We start from the raw sequence: 19,593 nt of genomic DNA on the forward strand, positions 1-19,593 counted from the left end.
GAATTCAGAGACAATGGCAGTTTTCACAGGGCCTGGCCTAGTCCAAGGAGAGAATATGCCAGAGGTGTGAGGAGAAAATGGATACAATCGCCATTCCTAACTCAGATATTATCTCCACATGTTAAATGCTTGCAGGGGAAAAATTAGTTACCCTCACAGGAACAATTTTCTGTTTTGAAGAAAGTATCCCGCCACTCTTGTTTTGTTTTCTTAAATGTTTTCTCCCAAACAATGAATTCTCATATAATTCCACTCTTGAACTGAACAGTGTTATGACAATTCTTTTCCCCTAGGCCCATGGCTATTTAATCTCTTTAGATTCTTGGTTATCTGGGTACTCTCAGACATAGACTCCATCTCATGGAGAGGACTGTAAATTCCATTAGGTAGTGTGCTTGATCAACACATTTGTGCCACAGTTGTACCAGCTTTCACTCAGGGAAGTTACCATTGTAGGTCACAGGTTTGTAGTTGAGGTGTTGCTTATGTTTCTCATTTGGGATTATGCAGAATCATTTTCAGTACCATGAATACTGGTCAGCAGAAATGAAGGCTATTGGTTTGCATCAGCTTGACTTCTCCATGTGCTCTTGAGTGTTTCAATGAGATATGTAAGTGTTGTCTTTAGAATAAAGGCTTGACTCCAGTAGGTTTCCATATGATTCCTCAAATGGCCCTTGGTATTAATAGTCCCCTCCTTTATTATATCACTTACCCACCCCCGTCATTTTATAGACTATCTAAAACAAATATTAGAGAATATAAATTAATTACCTTGTCTGTTTTGTGTCTGCCTCTTGAGGACTCAGTTTATACTTATAGGAAAACTGCTGAGGAGCCTAATGAAGAGATCGATGGCAGTTTCATTGAGCATTTCCAAGTTTAATTGCATTTTAAAAATTATTGTCACTATAACCGAATTTCAAAAGAGCCCCAATTATGTCATAAATTACAGTTCCATAAAATTCAAGATTTAGAGTAAACAATTATTTCAGCAGAACCAGGATGTGGAGAGCATAGACTTACTACTCTAACACAGAAAGATTGAACTCCCTATCGAACAGAGGGAATAAGTACTCTGTAGCCTAATATACCTGCAGGCAAAAGTAAGGAAACTTCTTTCATCTATGACCAACTAGCTGTGGTTATGAACAAAGCAAGGGCGTGGCCTAGTGACCAGGATGTGGGTATAAAGAGATGAAAGACTCGGATATGCAGCAAACAGATCGAAGATTATGCCTTTTTGCTAACATGAACACAATAATCCTGTGTCAGTTATCATGGGCTCTGGAAAGACAAGACTCATTTCGTCTCTCTGCACAGAAGGAATGACCGTTGTGAAGACCAAACAGAAGCTTGTCAGTGTACAAAAGTCTCAGAAGTTAAAGGCACACAGATGAACATTACCAACTAAACACTAGCTCTCATAACTATAGTAATCCACTCAATTAATGTGTAATAAACTAAATTAAAATGTTGAAAACTTTTCAAGTTTTAACCTTTCTCAGGACTATCATGTAATAGAAAACGTGTAAGGACAAAGATGCATGAAGGAAGAAATCACAGTTTGTTATAGTCATTATTCTGATGTCAATTGTGTTTGAGAGGAGTAACAGAGTTATGAGGAGATGTGGACTCCTACAGTGACTTTCAAGATTAACTTTTTTTAAAAAAGGAATATAAAACTATTTATTGACCACTGTTCACCATTATTTACAATAAATAATTATACAGTTGTATGACATTCTGATACTACAAAGTTACTTTTCTGGCTCATTGAACCCAAATACTGGAAAGGTTGATCCTATCAATAAGGAATGAGTCAGTGTAAAGAAAAATCATGTCGATCATTAATTGATATCAGCAAATTTTGTTCACTCACTTAGTCAGCAGATCTTAAATTGCCAACATCAGCTCCAACCATGATTCTATTTCCACATCAATCCCATTCTGTGAATCATAACATTTTAGTACACATTTTAACTTTTTACAAAGGAATGGTTCACCAGAGGAACCTTTACACAGACCCGCTGGTCTGGACCTGCCTCTGTAGATCTGCTGACCTCTTAAATCAGAGCTCCACCTGCCCCTGGAGTTCTGGGATTAAAGGTGTGCACCACCACACTCCGCTGTAGTCTTGTTATTAAATCACACTACTACTTTGTCTAATTCCATTTCCTGGAGGGGGAGTTAGTTCATATGGACTACAGTCTATAAATAAACTACTGCATTTACTTGATAATACATCAATTCAACGTGGTGTCAAATATTCTATTGTTAAAAGAGGAAACTACAGGAAACTCTTACTTGCTCAAAGAAATCAGTGTCTTTCAATGCAGAACAAAACCCGAAATAATCCCAACTACTGTTAATACTTTCAAAATCAGCATTATCAAACTTGATTTTCATTAGAATGCTCTTTTTCTACACTAGTAATTCAAAACCCAAGATCCAGATTTTACATATATACAATTCGAATTTTCTTCTGGTTCCCAAGAATTATCAGCATCTGTGAACCCCTTCCACTTCAGAAAATGCTCCACCGTTCCATTCACTACATAACAGTCCAATAGTCTTTCTATCACAAATTCTTCAGTCTCTGCCTCTTCAACTTTTTTACTCTTTCCATTTTGTTTCTTTCCCATTTTTTGCAATGTAGTTTTATTGGAGGCCATTTTTAATCAGAGACTGCTCAGGGCCACGGATCCTGAGGAGTCTCACATCTGTGCACTTCAGCTCCTCAAGTTTAACTTTAATTATGTAACTATTTCTCAAAAAACTTTATGGTGTTTGGACTATATCGGCTGACTATCTTTCCCATTTTTAAAATTATTTCTATGAAAATTTTGTAAATTGTATCTTGACCATATTCTCCCTTGGCCTCATTTCCTCCAGACAATATTTTGCCATGTATCAAACTTTTTCACTTACTAGCCAAATATAGTGATATATATTATCAGTTTAGACATCTGTCAAGCCTGTTAATGCCTTTTCCTTCACATTACACTTTATAGGTTGAATTGCTGCACACCATTTATGAACATGTTAGTACATTATTTTAATCGTTATACTTTGTATACATATTAGGAGTATAACCTAATAGATAGTTACTGCTGTGTAACTTTTCCTTGGGACACATGAACAAATGTCTACTCACTCCATATAGAACATTGATGGTGAAAGATCAAATATATCAAAATATGTCTTAGTGGTTTAGTCAATTTATTTTATTTTATTTCTTTTTTCATGTTACTTATAGATATATGGGCCAAGTGTTTCTTACAAAACCATAGATGCCTCAAAAGCAACTACTTCATTGAAAAGCCCATCCGAGCTTAGGTGATGATTTTGGAAATCTACAGCTCTAGAACTCGATGTATGACTCTCAGGCAAAATTATAGGTTGGTTAGTTTTCTCTCTGAAAAAGTCCTTATTGCTTATATTATGAGAAGAGGTCTGCAGAATCTTATGACTATGAGGAACTTCCCAAGACATGTGAGTTGTTTATTTCCTGATTATAATGAGCTCTCCTTCATGATGAACATTTAAACTAAGAGAATATTGAGATATAACATTCATGGATATATTGCCAAAATATTTTAAATTTTATACACTAGATGTTCAAGAGGGCTATAATTAAATATAAGCAAAATGTAGCTAAAATAGGAAAATATTATATAATAAATTAAGAAATTTGAACATATTTGTACAGAATAATGTCTATATTATCTAAATTCTCATTCTCCACATCACAAATCTTTATAAACAGTGGTTTTAGTTTGTCTTTGTGGAATGCAGGGATGTAGGATTTAACTCTGTGAACAATTTCATCCTTAAAGTAGTAGTTGTATAGGTTACAGTATTTTCATGTGTTTATAAAACATCCATCCTATTTGTGAAGTACTGTGTGTTTCAGGACTTCTTAAAGCTTGGAAAATAGGGAAGTAGACAAAAAATAGATATGCATATTTTCTACATTGAGCTTACATTTTGCATGGGAAAAAAGAACTATATTAAACTAAATTTATCATTCTGTTTTCACATGGTGCTGTGATGAAAAGCTAAGCGGGATAATGAAGTAAACACTAATATCACATAGCATTTCTAAGTAGGACAGATGGGAAGTTGTTGGTTAAGTGGTATCCATGTATTTAGGGACTAAATGAATGAAGAGAAGCAGCTCTATATCTGGGGAGAAATATTTCAAATAGAAAAGATTCAAAGACCCTTTGAAGAACTCAGCTTGTTGTATCTGAGGAACAGCAAGAAGACAGTGAGGTTGGCGAAAAGTGAGCAAGGGAAGACAGGTATAAGAGGAATGAAAGCAACTCCTAGGAAGAGGATCACATAGTATATTTTTTAAGTCATTGCTGAGGCTTCTAAAGTGTTTTTCATCAAATAGTTTTAAGCCCACAGAGAAAAAAAATGAACTGAAGCCAAAAAGATGACCCATATACCCATTAACCCATTATCCAGACAAATATTTTCCCTTAACAATGTCTCACACAAACTGTACACTTTTATGAATGTAGCAATGAAAGTCATGGAAGAAATTTTGAGTACCACTTATCCCTATTCGTTCTCCTTTGTCTTGGAATGTAGCCCATATTTACTATGTTTTACTACAGAGTCATAACTACAACTCCAGCAGCCTTTTCTTATTGAAATAAGAGTCACTGGAGAAGAAAATGCAGTCAGATCTCTTACTGGTGTGAACTTGCATGAGTGTAGGGCAGATAAAAAAAACTCAATAAAGCATTAAAAAGTTGTTGGAATTTGGAGAAGAGCTACTAGTGACTGGCTACTTTGACTTCAATGCTTGAGTTGGAGAAAATTGGAAATTCTTATATCATGATTAATTCCGGAGGTAGAGGGGGCCATTTAAGGAAATATTGCTCTGTAATAGTTTTGAACATAGAATTTTGGGAAATAGTAGAAGAGGTAGTGCAGATACTAGCATTTTATATCTATATTTATGTGATTTTGAATGTACATAAATATTTCAGTGACTCTGAAATTTGATTTTTAATTTGGTAGTGACAGGTTGAGTGATATTACCTGGTCACAGGTTATAACTGAGGAAGTCGGTATGGATGAGGAATAGCTGCTTTTTGTACCCTTGTAGGCCTATGTATGAGAACAGTGCCTAGAACTTGTGAAATTTATAGAAATAGGTTAAGTACATTAACAAAAATCAGTTCTAGTAGAAGCCAATTCTCACTGTCTAGGCAGAATAACACATAAGTCTTTTAATTAAAAGGACTTGATTTGAAGTTTAAACGCATTCTGTGAAAATTAATTTGCTAATGAGCAGCCTCTAAAATCTCTAGCTAATTACCATGGATTTATTAGGGCACAAAATGTAGCCTGCTCAATGCTTTTAAACAAATGGCTTTAATAAATGTGATACCAGAACATGTCACTTGTGTGAAATATGCATGAATTAATTTTAGTTTAAAATTTTGGTTTATGAATCTTTTCTTTTTTAAAGGGCTCAGACTAGTATAATTAACATAACATTAGCATTTCATCACCATAGGCTTTTATATGATGTTACTCTGACCCTTGCCTTCAAATTCTACTGTATGTTTTAGCTGCCTTTTGTATAAGAAATAACCTTTACCTTGCTCTGTCATCTCTCTGTGTTCCCATTTTTCATTTGCTTTTCTTTATTTTCATTTCCTTTGATATGTATGTTCACAATTTTAGTAATCTCTTATAAATTTCCTTGTTTCTTGAATTTTCATTCAGTCTTTCAATATGCAGCTTTGACCATCTTAATTCATCAAATCCTAATAATTTTTATTCCTTTAATGCATTTGTTATAACTCACATGTTTGTATTACATCCAGAGATTGGTTATTTTTTGAATATAAAAGGGTGGACTCATTTTGTCCTTATACCATTGGGTGATAGTAGTGTGATAGTTGGGAAAATGATCTGCTTTCAACAAGACAAGAGTGTAATTACCTGAAGGGTTGCACTGAAAATGAGTTGAGTAGTGGTTGGATTCTGTAACCAGAGGTAGGGGAGAGATCACAGAGTGGGCGTGAATAATTGAGACTGTTTAAAAACAGTTGTCCCCCAGAAAATAGGAAACTGTAGATACTAGGTAAAATTTGCCAGATATTTTGCCTATGTAGAGTTGTTGAAATTACCAATGCTATTCATTGAAAAGAGAGATAAAATTAACAACAGTATGAGAACAGGAGGTTAAAATTGTTCAGTGTAATTGAAATTTAAAAATCATAATCCCTCTTTGTTTTTGATATTTGAGTCAGGTTTTGTCATTTTTATATTTATAATAAGCTTTTTAAGCATTAATCCGAGGGAGATATTTATTGTCCATGCTATTACAATCTATTTCCTATCAACAACCCTGTTATTATTTATTATATTATATTTGGGCTGCTCTTAACTCCAATTGGCCAATCCTCATGAACATGCTTTCTTGACTCCTTACCCATGGCATCTTTCTCTGGTCTCCACGTAAGGGTTTGGTTCTTGAATCTGCTTATTATAAAATATATACTGGGCTCCTAGTAGGAAGAACACAAAAAATGATAAATACTTTAGTTCTACTTCAGGAGCCTTAGGATACTTACCTGCTAAAGTCATCCTGAAGAAAGGAACCACTATTGACATTTTGTTGGTTACCTTTAAGGTTGTTTGAAAGATTCATAAAGAATATTTTATAAGACTATACTTTTAGGGATCATTTCTATAGTTTGTGAAGAAATATTTTATATATTTAACATACTTATATATATTATTGTATTTAATACTCATATTGTTATACATACGTAAATATATGTAAGCATATACATTCAAGCTGAGCTAATCTTGCTGGAAAAACTTATAAGCTTTAGGGATATAGCCACTGATTTTGTCAGCAAGGCCCCTTGGATTTCAATGAAAGATAGACATGAACATTAGAAAGAGCTGATGTTGAGATGAGACTTCCAGTACTTATTTAAGTGTTTATGCCAGGTTTGTGTAAGTGTTTCATTCTATCAAAGAACCTCACATTGCTTATGTATCTAACACAATTCCATACTGACTAACTACATTGGCAAGATCTTGCTGATTAGACAGGGAAAGGAAGAAGAGCCAAGAAGAACCTGGAAAAGTGGAGTCATGGCTACAGGAGATTATGAATGACAGAGAATTTCAGGGACTAGACAATCAAGTGTGATGGTATTCAGTTGTTAGGCATAAGCAGAGAGACTCTCTTCAAAACACAAAAAGTTATACATCTTGTATCCTCTCCCACAAGGAGAGGTTGTATATATTTGGTGTGAAAACAGCATGGCCATCATACTTCTCTATTAGATTTACTCAGCCATATGGACAAAGTTTGGATCTCCAATTAGAATGTTAAGTAGAGAAGACCTCAGAAGGTCTTGGTCACTACCATGGCTGAATGCCTATGCACCCTTTTTCAGAATTGTTTTATGTCACCTGGTACAAGCTAGAGATATCTGAAAAGAAGATCGTCAATTCAGATAACGTGTACGTTAGATTATCTGTAGATAAAACCATAGTGCATTTTCTTAGGAAATGATTTATGTGGTTGATTCCAGATCATGTGGGATGGCACCATCCTTGGGACAGTTGTCCTGACCTGGAGAAGAAAGAAGATTGATAAGTCATAAGGAGCAGGACATTATTGCTCCATGGCTTTTGATTCAGTTTCTGCCTCTAGGTTCATCCCTTGACTTCCACCAGTGATGGAGTGTAACTTGGAACTCATAAGACGATTGAAATCTTTTGTTTCTCAAGTTGTTTTAGGCCATAATGTTTTATTATAGCAATAGTAATGAAAAATATGACAACTGCGAAATTCATACCTGAAAACTCGTGTCCATGTAATGATCTTTGTCTGGAGGTTGACTTGTGTTTACATGAGAATTCACACATCCACTACAGGTCCCTGCCGACAGTTGGGTTTTTGCTGGGTCAATAAAGAGCCAGCCTTCAATGGTTGGCTGAAAGAGGTAGGACTTTTAGGATTCCAGGGCAAGAAATGGGACAGTGATACAGTCAAAATATAGGTGTGAAGGTAAAAGCTGCCCCATGGGAGAGCATCACAGAAGGAAACAGGGGAGCAAAGATAACGTAGAGATTTAGAAAGTGTTAACTCATAATACCAGAGGGGAGTGTGTGCTAGTCACAGGGAGGTTTGGAAGTGCCCAACAATTGAGCTACTTAACACAGATTGAATATAAAGACTGCATATTCTGGTCTTTATTTCTGAATCCAGAGTTCTTAAATTGGTGGAAAGCCTCCTGCATACCTGCGGGGAGCACGGAGCAGATTAACAATTGACCTTAACAGATCTTAGGTTATTTTAATAGTTAATAATATAATTCCTTGTGACTTTTCAGACTTCCCTGTTATTTTACCCTCCTCTTGTTTCCTGTACTTATTTCTCTTTCCCATCTCTAAATTAGCAGCCTCTGTCTTCCCTATTTTCTGGATCAGATCAGTTGTACCACACTTCTCCTGTCACTACTGCTTCCCCACCTGTACCCTGGCAATGATCCTCTTTTACTTTCAAGGTTTTTACAATACTTAAAAGTATGCACTTGCACCTGTCGATTTGGAACTAGGAGCTTGACATGAGAGAGTACTTACCACATTTTTCTTTCTCTCTCATTTACCTGGCAAGCTCATGATTTCATTTTTTGCATATGAGCAACGCTCCATAGTATGTATATATTACCCATTCATCGGTTGCAAACATTTAGGTTGTCTCCATTTCCTAGATACTGTGCATAGAGCAGCAATGAACATGGCTGGGCAGGAATCTCTGAAGCAGGATGTCCAGTACATTGAGCATATGCCAAGAACTAGTCTAGTGGTGGTGTTACAGTAGATTTATTTTTAGCTTGTTGAGAATTCTTCATACTAATTTTCATAGCAGCCGTACCAGTTTTCTATCCCACCAACAATGAATGTACTTTTCCCCCTTTTCCTATATGCTTCCAACATTTGTTGTTTGTTTTGTTAAACTTTGCCGTTTTAAGTGGGGTCTAGTGAAATCTCAATGTAGTTTTGATTTGCTTTCCCTAGTTACTGGGTAGGGGGCAAGGAATTTTTGAGGCATATTTTAGCCTTTTTTCTTTTTGTTTTTAATATTCTGTCAGTTCTTAAATGGTTCAAAACCAATCAGTTGTGGCCATCCCTTATCTTGAAACAGATGTCTTATGAAAGTTATAAATTTTTTGCAGCAACAATAAAAAATATACTGAAATATAAATCCATCAGAAACTCTAGACTTTGTATTTGGGTCATTACATGATTTTTATTTCTACACGAGCATACAGTCAAACATCCATTTCTCAGTCTTGTATTTATGTACACAGAATCAAAGGCATGTTGATAGGAATGAAAGTAGATCATGAAATATCTACAAGTTATTTTTCTGATTAGTTTGTTAATTCTTTCAGTTAGATAACCATTCTATTTCACTTTATGGTTCTATTTTATTTTAGTTTATATTTGAGAAGTATTTTACAATGTAGCACAGATCGACCTCTGTACCTGCCTTGGCCTCCTGGATGCTGGGATTACAACATTTGCCACTGTAGCATGTAGCTAAAAAAGGACAAGAAAAAAAAAAACAGAACAAAGAACAAAAAACTAATGTGATCCATGCTAAATCTGGTTAATTACCAGCAATGGCGGTCTTGTCAACCCCTATGGCCAGCTTGATGCCAAGCCACTCACACTTCCCATGCCATCCACCTCCTGTGACTAGCCTACACAAGTACAGCTACTGCCCACAGAGATTCCTTTAGAGCGGTATAATGATAACACTGGAGACTTGTAATATACCAGTCAGATTTATAACAGTAAAGCTCCAACTCCAAAATGCCTGCACAAAGAACACAAAACACAAGTGGTGTAAATACAAGCTGCATAACTAGATTGGGCAAATGTACCCTCACTACTCTATTGCCCGTCTATGAAATTCCTAGCTACTTATAGCATGTCCAGGCCACATGGTTCTCATTCATCCTTTCCCTCCATCTTTTCTCCATCCTCCATCTCTTCTCTTCATCTCTCTCTTTTCATCTCTCTTTAAAAGTTTCGGCTCCTTCTTTTTCTTCCACTGCCCAATCACAGGCTCTAGTCTTACCTAACCAATTAGGATTTCACCTGACCTCACCTGAGTATGGGCAACCCTCTTGAGGCAGCAGAAGATACAAAAAGCATCACTCAACACCCACCAGCATAAGGTAACTACTGTCTGACCTGATAACACATGGCAGAACCATCCTAAACTTTTCTGAAGTCAACTATGCATATTGTTTAATGAATCACAGAAGTACATTTTGCTACATTTTTACAGACTCAATTACAAAAATTAGTATATGAATAAAATACATTTTTTGAAAAGTAACAAACTATTTAAGATAATAAATATAATTGAACAAAAATTTCCATCATGTGACAATGAATACATCACATTAGGATAGTAGGGTTTGTGAGCTGCTATAGCAAAGTCAGGAAAAGAGTAGATATAACTTTAAAGACATTCAAGTTTAAAATGTAAAGGCAAATTTTAAGCAGTGAAATCCAAAGGAAAATTGTATTTACCAATGCATGATAGCATTCACATCTCTGTGTACTCAACACTCTACTGCTCCCAAAGAGCCCTTTTTGTTCCAACAATTAAGTTCATAGTGGCTGAGATGCTTGGCAGTTCTGGGCATTTTAACACATTTTCCAGATGAATAAGTGTGGTTCAAGGCAATAGTCCTTTCCATCCTGCCTCACCAACAGTTTCTCTTTTGACTTCCACAGCTTTTTAGAGAGTGTTTACTTGTCACTTACTTTGGGTTTTCTACAAACAAATTTTGCATTCTCTCACTCTAGCCTCAGTGACACTTTAAATTCCCATCTATCTGCATTGAATTTCTAGTTCAGATATAGGTTCTAAAGTTTAAAAAAAAAACCAAACGTAATTTAAAGGAAACTTCTAAGGAATAACAACTTGTTCACTAGTTAGGTATTTTGTGAATTGGAGGCTTAAGACATGAGTTTTAAGAAAACTCATTAAGAGAAAGTAATACTATTGTTCTGTAAATCAGATTGGATAAAAATTATAAAAGAATCATTGATTTTTTTTACCAGTGTTTTAAGAGCTTAGTCTTTATGATGTATACCTACTAGATCACATATTTTCCGCTAGGATTCCAATATCGTAGTGCATCTTGTGAACACTTTGGATATGAGGTGATCTGTTGAAGGTTGGTTAAAAATGAAAAGCAAAGCACCTTGCTAAACAGTAATGCTAAAACTAAAAGATCAAATTATTATTTCCACCTTCTGTCACTTTTCAATACCCAGCAGACCTAACTAATAATTGTCTCTCATCACTGCGTATGGGTTTCTCTCAATTTTTGTCTTCTGGGAAAAATTCAAGAGAAAGACACTCTCAATTTAACGAGATTAGCTAATACTTGTAGACTACAGAGATGAGTTAGAATATTCCAACCCAAACATGTGGTTAACTGTGTCATAGGAAGCAGTGAATAGAATACAGCTGTAACTTCTTAGGTTCCTTTACTTCAAACTCGTGTCTGACCAGGAGACAAAGCTACCAAGATGTATCTTCACTTTCCATTGGTTATTTCATATATAACTTCTGATATACTTGGTCTCAGTTTTTATTAATTGACCACATGTGTTACATTCTGCTATGAATCAGAAGATATTATCTAATACAATTAGAAAAAAATCTTATTACTTTCATCTCCAGAGTTCGGAATATATATATTAAACCACAGACCCTAAAAATATGTTCATAGCTAATCATGTCTTTAGTAAAATTCTAAATACTTTGCTCATACTGGGTCCTGACTCCTCACAAAACCATATTTTGAGCACAATGCCAATGCTTAACTTTATGGTTAAGTAAAATGAGAAAGAAACATTAGGTAAATTGTCCAAATTCACAAAGAAGAACTCAGAAGCTCCCAAGATTGCATTGAGGATATGGAATATGAAGAGATCATGTTACATAGCCAGTGTAGCCATGTAGAGAACAGGAGAAATGGCCAGAAGTCCATGAGAATGAATGGAGATCTGCAACTGACAGGGATGGGGAGGTGGGCATCTTCAGGACAAGACAAATTTCTGGGAAAAGGGTGGTCCCCAAGAATCAATGTGCGTGACCTTTGTGTGACTCACATCGTTAGGGATATGGAGGTCAGCTTATGTAGCCAGGCAGATACACCAGTAGAGTGATAGAGACACCAAACCATCCATAAAACTTCAACCCAAAATTTATCGTATCTACAAGAAATGTGGGAACAGAGGATGAAGCAGAGACTGAAGGAATGGCCAACCGATAACCAGAACAACTTGAGAACAATCCCGTGGGCAAGCACCAATCCATAACACTATTAATAATAGTCTGTTATATTTGCAGACAGGAGTCTAGCATGGCTGTTCTCTGAGAGGCTCCAGCCTGGATCAAACTCAGACAGATGCAGATGCCTACAGCCAAAAAGTGGATGGACCTTGGGGAGTCTAATGGAAAAACAAGAGGAAGGAAGGGTTGAGGGCCCCAAAGGGGATAATAACTCCATAGGAAGACCATCAAAGTAAACTAACCTGGACTCTTGGGGTTTTCACAGACTGAACCACCAAACAAAGAACATACCTGTGTTGGACTTAGACCTCCCTGCACATATGTAGCATATATGCTGCTAAGTCTTTATGTAGGTCCTGAACAACTAGAGCTGAGGCTATCCCAAAGATGTTGCCTGTATATGGGGTATGTTCTCTGAGTTGGGCTGCCTTGTCTGTCTTCAGTAGGAGAGGATGTTCAGAGTGAGGAGATACCCAGGGTGCTGCCATTTGCTCAGAGGAGAAGGTAAGAATAATTATGGGAGGGGTGACTGGGAGGATACAATTAGTGGGATGTAAAGGGAATGAGTAAAAGAATACAAAAATAAAAGACATTGTAATGTAGAAAAACATGATATAAAGAATATGAGATATTTTAATATTAACAGTAAAAATTCTATAAAAAGGGTATTGATTGAAACTTAATTTTTTTTGGCTTTTTTGTGATCTAGAGAATATTACGTTAAGTCAGTTCTAACTTATGTGTAGAGCAGGTCCTGTAATCAAAGGGTTTTGCTGCATTAATTGAAACAAGGCATCTTAATTTAACTCAAGTAACACTGGAGTTGGTCCTGTCATTCTAATGAAATTGTACCTTGTCCTGGAGAATGTAAAAGCAGAACATCTAATGTAAAAGAAAAAAAAGTTACATCAGTAATATATATGTAGCTGTAATATTGACCTGTTTGGAGGAAAAGATGATACCAATTCTTTTTAACCTTTTCTACCCCTCAAACTTATTTATCTTAAGCCCCAATCCATAAGCAATGATGAGTTTCATTGTTTTCAATAACTGGGATGAGAATAAAAGAAAACATAGTTTTTTCTCAGTTCTTTTAAATGATAAGGCACAAATATTGAGACGGCAGGGATTAAAGTAGCTACATTTCCAATAATGTCCTGTGTGTCTAAGGATTAAACCGACAAGAGTGGTTGCGCTAGAGCAGGAAGTGCTGATCCTTGGAAGAGGACTCTCTTGGCATCATGCCTAGTGACTCCACACTGCTGCTGCCTTGCTCTGAGTTACTACTGCTTTCTACCTTAATAGCTGACGACTATCTGAGAAAAGTCAAGTTCTTATAGGTAGCCCTAAAGCAAAAATTGATGCTGAATATGGAAAAGCACTTTTCAAAAAAGCAGCAAGTAACAAAATGTAACACCTTTTTTTCCTTATATAAAATCTTAGATATGTTAAAAGCCCATACTTGTTTTCCCCATAACTCACAATTGCTTTTGCAGAAATATTTGCAGAATATTGATCCAGGGCAACAAGTCAAACATTACTATGCAAAATTCTCAGATTAATACTATGTAGATTGACCCCCCCTCTTCCATAACTACAATCTTGGACAATGCTCTAAAAACTAGATGAAACAAAAAATAAAAACTGAAACATTTGAAGGCAAGGCCTGCAAATGGCTTCCATGCTGTGCAGGCTGCCACACCATGTGTGCACTCTAAATCCCATGGCTCTGTGCTGTTGCAGACAGACTGTGCAGTCTGACTTGGAGTGTGCTTACACCAGGACCATCAGTTTTGATGTAGATTGGTAATTGCCCAGCATGATGTCTTGAAGCCTGTCTCAAGCTGTTTATATATGTTTTTACTAATTCTGCAAAAATGTTTTCATATCTTAAATTGCAATTAGTAGTGGAGTGGCTGTGAGAATGTCAAACTACATTTTGAACTATTACACTGATTTATATCTTCTTTATTTCTTAACCATTATTAAACCCAAAGGGAAGAGAATATACACATTCTGGCTTAAAACATGCTCTGGGGCCCCTCCCTCAACCAGAGAGATTCATATTTTCTTACTCTTCTTATAAGCTCTGTAATTCATGTTAAGTCAAGAGTTAGTCCATTCATTCACTCATTTATTCATTCATTAGTTATTCAGTAAACACTTGTTAATATTTTCAGTAAATATGTCACTAGAGCACTGAGGCTACCAAATGAAGTATGACCACTCCTCTTTTCTCATTGAGATTTTGGTGTTCTGAACTAATTTACAAGCAAGGTAATAAGAAAAAACATGTAAAGGTATTTCAAGCAGCTTAAGAATGCTGGATATATATATATATATATATATATATATATATATATATATATATATGAATGAATGAAACTAATGATATCATTTAAGAGAGTACATGAGAAAAACTGGAAGAGGGAGAGAAAAGGAAGTAATTGATATAATTATATTTTAACTAAAACATGTGACTAAAAGAAAAGATTGTATTGTATAATTGCAAGCAATTGTTCCCTAGCAAGTTTCACTTAACACCAATGAGCATAAGTATTATTAACAATGTAAGTCATCACAACCTGTAAGAAAGGCTTGTGGAATTCTGGTGTATATATTTACTTCCATATCAGGAATAAGAAATATCTTCTACTTCTTCATTTGATCATCCTGCACCAAACTTTTCAAATATGTGCAAAAAAATATTCCTGGCTTTTAGTGTCTTCCTAAATTCATCTCAAAAAATCAATCATTTTTGTTTTCTTTTTCATATTTCAATGTATCTGTTAAAGCAAATGCTGTTGAGACAATGCTTTTCTTGGAGTGGTCCTGAACTCTTTGGTGTTGGCATCATGTGAGAACTTAATACACACATTAAAGAAGAATCCCAGCCATGATCTAGTAATCTACTCCTGTTAAACCTTGTAGGAATTTCAAGCAAACTTAAGAAATATTACCATACTATGTCGGAATGTCAAATGCATTTTTTCTACCAAGTCGTAATGCATTTGAATGTGTAAATAATGTCTTATCATCGTGAAACATGGGCTCTTGAGTGTAGAACCTAAAATCTTTTGAACAGTAAATGAATATTTTAGTGGAAATATAATGAAAACTAATAATCTTTACTCTTTTAGACAATATTCGGGGTTTGTTTTTGTTTTTTGTTTTTGTTTTTTTCATTGGTTTTTTTGGGGGTGGTTGTTTTGTTTCGTTTGTTTTGTATTTTTTTTTGAAATCAAAGTAGATTACTCACACATTTTAAAGAGATATTTAAATCAGGGAGATATATAACCCCAAACCTGCCACTAATCCCTAAATGAGTATGAAACATTTTTAGTTAGTTTTGAGTCAATTAACAATCAAAGCATGTGTATGTCACTTTACTCAAGGAAGTTTGCCTCACATGTTAGAGTTCTTTAATTATAAAGAATGGTGATGATCAGGACCCAGGAACTGTGGAGCAGTCAGGGACAAAATCCTGATATCCATCTGTGCCCCTGAGCTGACCCTGTGCCATAGCTATTTCACATTCAAATCCTACCCTGAGAGAGCAAGTCTCCCAGGAGAGCTAACACCTAAGATCACAAGTGAGACAACCACTATGGCCCCAATATTGGGCACATGTAGAACCTGCCCAGAGACCACAGTAACAAAGAACTACAAAGAAGCTGGGGACATGAATTCCACCTGTCCCTGAGCTGACCCTGTACCATAGCTATCTGCAACTCAAGGCCACCTGAAGAGGGCTGGTCTCCCAAGAATGCTGACATACCTAAAATCTTAGCTATGTGTACTACAATCCAGCCTAGAGAGAGCTTGTGTCCTGGGATTACTGACATACCTAAGACTACTGGTACACAGGCTCAAGGGAAGGGACAATCTTCAGTTAGAGACAGCAAGAACAGTCAACACCACAGATAACCAAATGGAAAAGAACATAAGTAACAGAAACTAAGTTACTTGGCATCACCAGAACCAAGTTCTCCTACCAGAGCAAGCCCAACACACCTGAAAATCAAGTTTCTGATTTAAAAATCACATTTCATGATAATGATAGAGGACTTTAAGAAGGACATAAATAACTCCATTAAAGAAATACAGGAGAACATAGGTAAACAAGTCGAAGCCCTTAAAGAGGAAACACAAAAGTCCCTTAAGGAGTTACAGGAAAATACAACAAAACAAGTGAAGGAGTTGAACAAAATCTATCAGGATCTAAAAATGGAAAGAGAAAAAAATAAAGAAAGCATAAAGGGAGACAATCCTGGAGATATAAAACCTAGGAAAGAGATCAGGAGTCATAAATGTAAGCATCAACAACAGAGTACAAGTGATAGAAGAGAGAATCTCAGGTGTAGAAGATACCATAGAAAACATTGATACAATAGTCAAAGAAAATGCAAAATGCAAAAAGCTCCTAAGCCAAAACATCCAGAAAATCCAGGACACAACAAGAAGATCAAACCTAAGAATAATAGATATATAAGAGAATGAAGATTCCCAACTAAAGGGCCAGTAAACAGCTTAAAAAATATACAGAAAACTTCCTTACCCTAAAGGAAGAGATGACCATAAACATCCAAGAAGCCTATAAAACTACAAAGAGATTGGACCAAAAAAGAAATTCCTCCCAACACATGACAGTCAAAACACAAAATGCACACACAAAAAAAAGAAAATTAAAAGCAGTAAGGAAAAAAAGTCAAGTAACAGCCAAACGGACAGAATTACACCAGACTTCTCAACAGAGAATCTAAAAGCCATAATATAATGGGCAGATGTCATACAGATCATAAGAGAGCAAAAATGTCAGCCCAGGGTACTATACCCAGCAAACTCTCAATAATCATAGATGGTGAAACCAAGATATTCAGTGACAAAACCAAATTTACACAATATCTTTCCATAAATCCATCCCTACAAAGGATAATAAATGGAAAACTCCAAAACAAGGAAGAAAACTATGCCCAAGAAAAAGCAAGATATTAATCTCCTTTCAACAACCCGAAAAGAAGATAGCCACACAAACATAATTTCTCCTGTTACAACAAAAATAACAACAAGCAACAATCACTGGTCCTTAATATCTCTTAACATCAATGGACTCAATTCCCCAATAAATAGACAAAAAGACTGGATAAATAAACGCGACCCAGAATTTTGCTGTATATAGGAAACACACCCCAGTGACAAATACAGACACTACCTCAGAGTAAAAGGCTGGAAAATTTTTTCCTAGCAAATGGTCCAAGAAACAAGGTGGTATAGCCATTTTAATATAGAATAAAATTGACTTTCATAAAAAAATTATCAAAAAAGATGAGAAAGGAGACTTCATACTCATCAATAAAAAAAGTCTACCAAAATGAAATCTAAATTTGGACATCTATGCCTCAAATGCTAGAACACCTACATTTGTAAAAGAAACTTTGCTAAGGCTTAAAGTATACATTGAGCCTCACATAATAATAGCGGGAGATTTCAAAATCCCACTTTCACCAATGGACAAATCTTGGAAACAGAAATTAAACAGAGGCACAGTGAAACTACCAGAAATTATGAACCAAAAAATTTAACAGATTTCTATAGAGCATTTCATGCTAAAACAAAAAAAATATATACATACTTCTCAGCACCTCATGGTACCTTCTGCAAAACTGACCATATAATTAATGATTAAAAAAAAAAGCCTCAACAGATACAAGAAGATTAAAATAATCCCATGCATCCTATCAGATCATGACTAGACTGGTCTTCAATAACAACAAAAACAAAACAAAAGAAAACAAAAAACAAACAAACAAAAGCAGAAAGCCCACATACACATGGAAACTGAACAATTACCTACACATGATTACTTGGTCAGGGAAGAAATAAAGAAGGAAATTAAAGACTTTTTAGAATTTAATGAAAATGAAGGCAAGGCATACCCCAAACTTAAGGGGTACAATGAAAGCAGTGCTAAGAGGAAAACTCATAGCTCTGAGTGCCTCCATAAAGAAATTAGAGAGAGCATACACTAGCAGCTTATCAGAACATCTGAAAGCTCTAGAACAAAAAGAAACAAATACAAGAGTAGGAGACACAAGGAAATAATCAAACTCAGGGCTGAAATCAACCAAGTAGAAACAAAGAGAGCTATAGAAAAAACTCAATAAAACCAAGAGCTGCTTCTTTGAGCAAATCAAGATAAATAAACCCTTAGCCAGAATAACCAGAGGGCACAGAGACAGTATTCAAATTAACAAAATCAGAAATGAAAAAAAGAGACATAACAACAGAAACCAAAGAAACACAAAAATCATCAGATCCTACAACAAAAGCCTATACTCAATAAAACTGTCAAATATGGATGAAATGGATAATTTTCTAGTCAGATATCAGATAGCAAAGTTAAGTCAGGATCAAATAAACCATCTAAACTGTTCCATAACCCTCAATGAAATAGAAGTAATCATTAAAAGTGTTCCAACCAAATAAAAGCTCAGGATCATATCTGAATCTACCGCAGAATCCTATCATTCTTTAAAGAAAATTTACTGAACAAAAACATTAATGGCTGAGGCTCTAAAATCAACTATAGAAAAATAGGATCTCATAAAATTGAAAAGATTTTGTAAAGCAAAGGACACTGTCATCACGACAAAAGAGCAACCTACAGATTGGGAAAAGATCTTTATCCGATAGAAGGTTAATAACCATTATATACAAAGAACTCAAGAAATTAGATTTCAGAGAACCAAATAAACCTATGAAAAATGGGGTACAGAGCTAAACAAAGAATTCTCAACTGAGGAATATTGAATGGCACCTAGGGAAGTGTTCAACATCCTTAGTCATCATGGATAATCAAGTCAAAATGACCATGATATTGCATGTCATAACAGTCACAATGGCTAAAATCAAAAACTCAAGTGACAGCAGATGCCGATGAGGATATGGAGAAAGAGGAACACTCTTCCATTGCTGGTGGGATTGCAAGCTGGTACAACTACTCTGGAAATCAGTTTGGTGGGTCCTCAGAAAATTGAACTCAGCTATACCAGTCCTGAGCATATACTGAAAAGATGTTCTAAAGTATCACAAGGACATATGCTCCACTATGTTCCTGGAAGCATTATTATGATAGCCAGAAGCTGGAAACAGCCCAGATGTGCTTTAACAGAATAATGGGTACAGAAAATGGGGTATATTTACACAAT

The sequence above is a fragment of the Rattus norvegicus genome, chromosome 13, assembly GCF_036323735.1.
Source record: "Rattus norvegicus strain BN/NHsdMcwi chromosome 13, GRCr8, whole genome shotgun sequence".
Taxonomy (NCBI): Eukaryota; Metazoa; Chordata; class Mammalia; order Rodentia; family Muridae; genus Rattus; species Rattus norvegicus.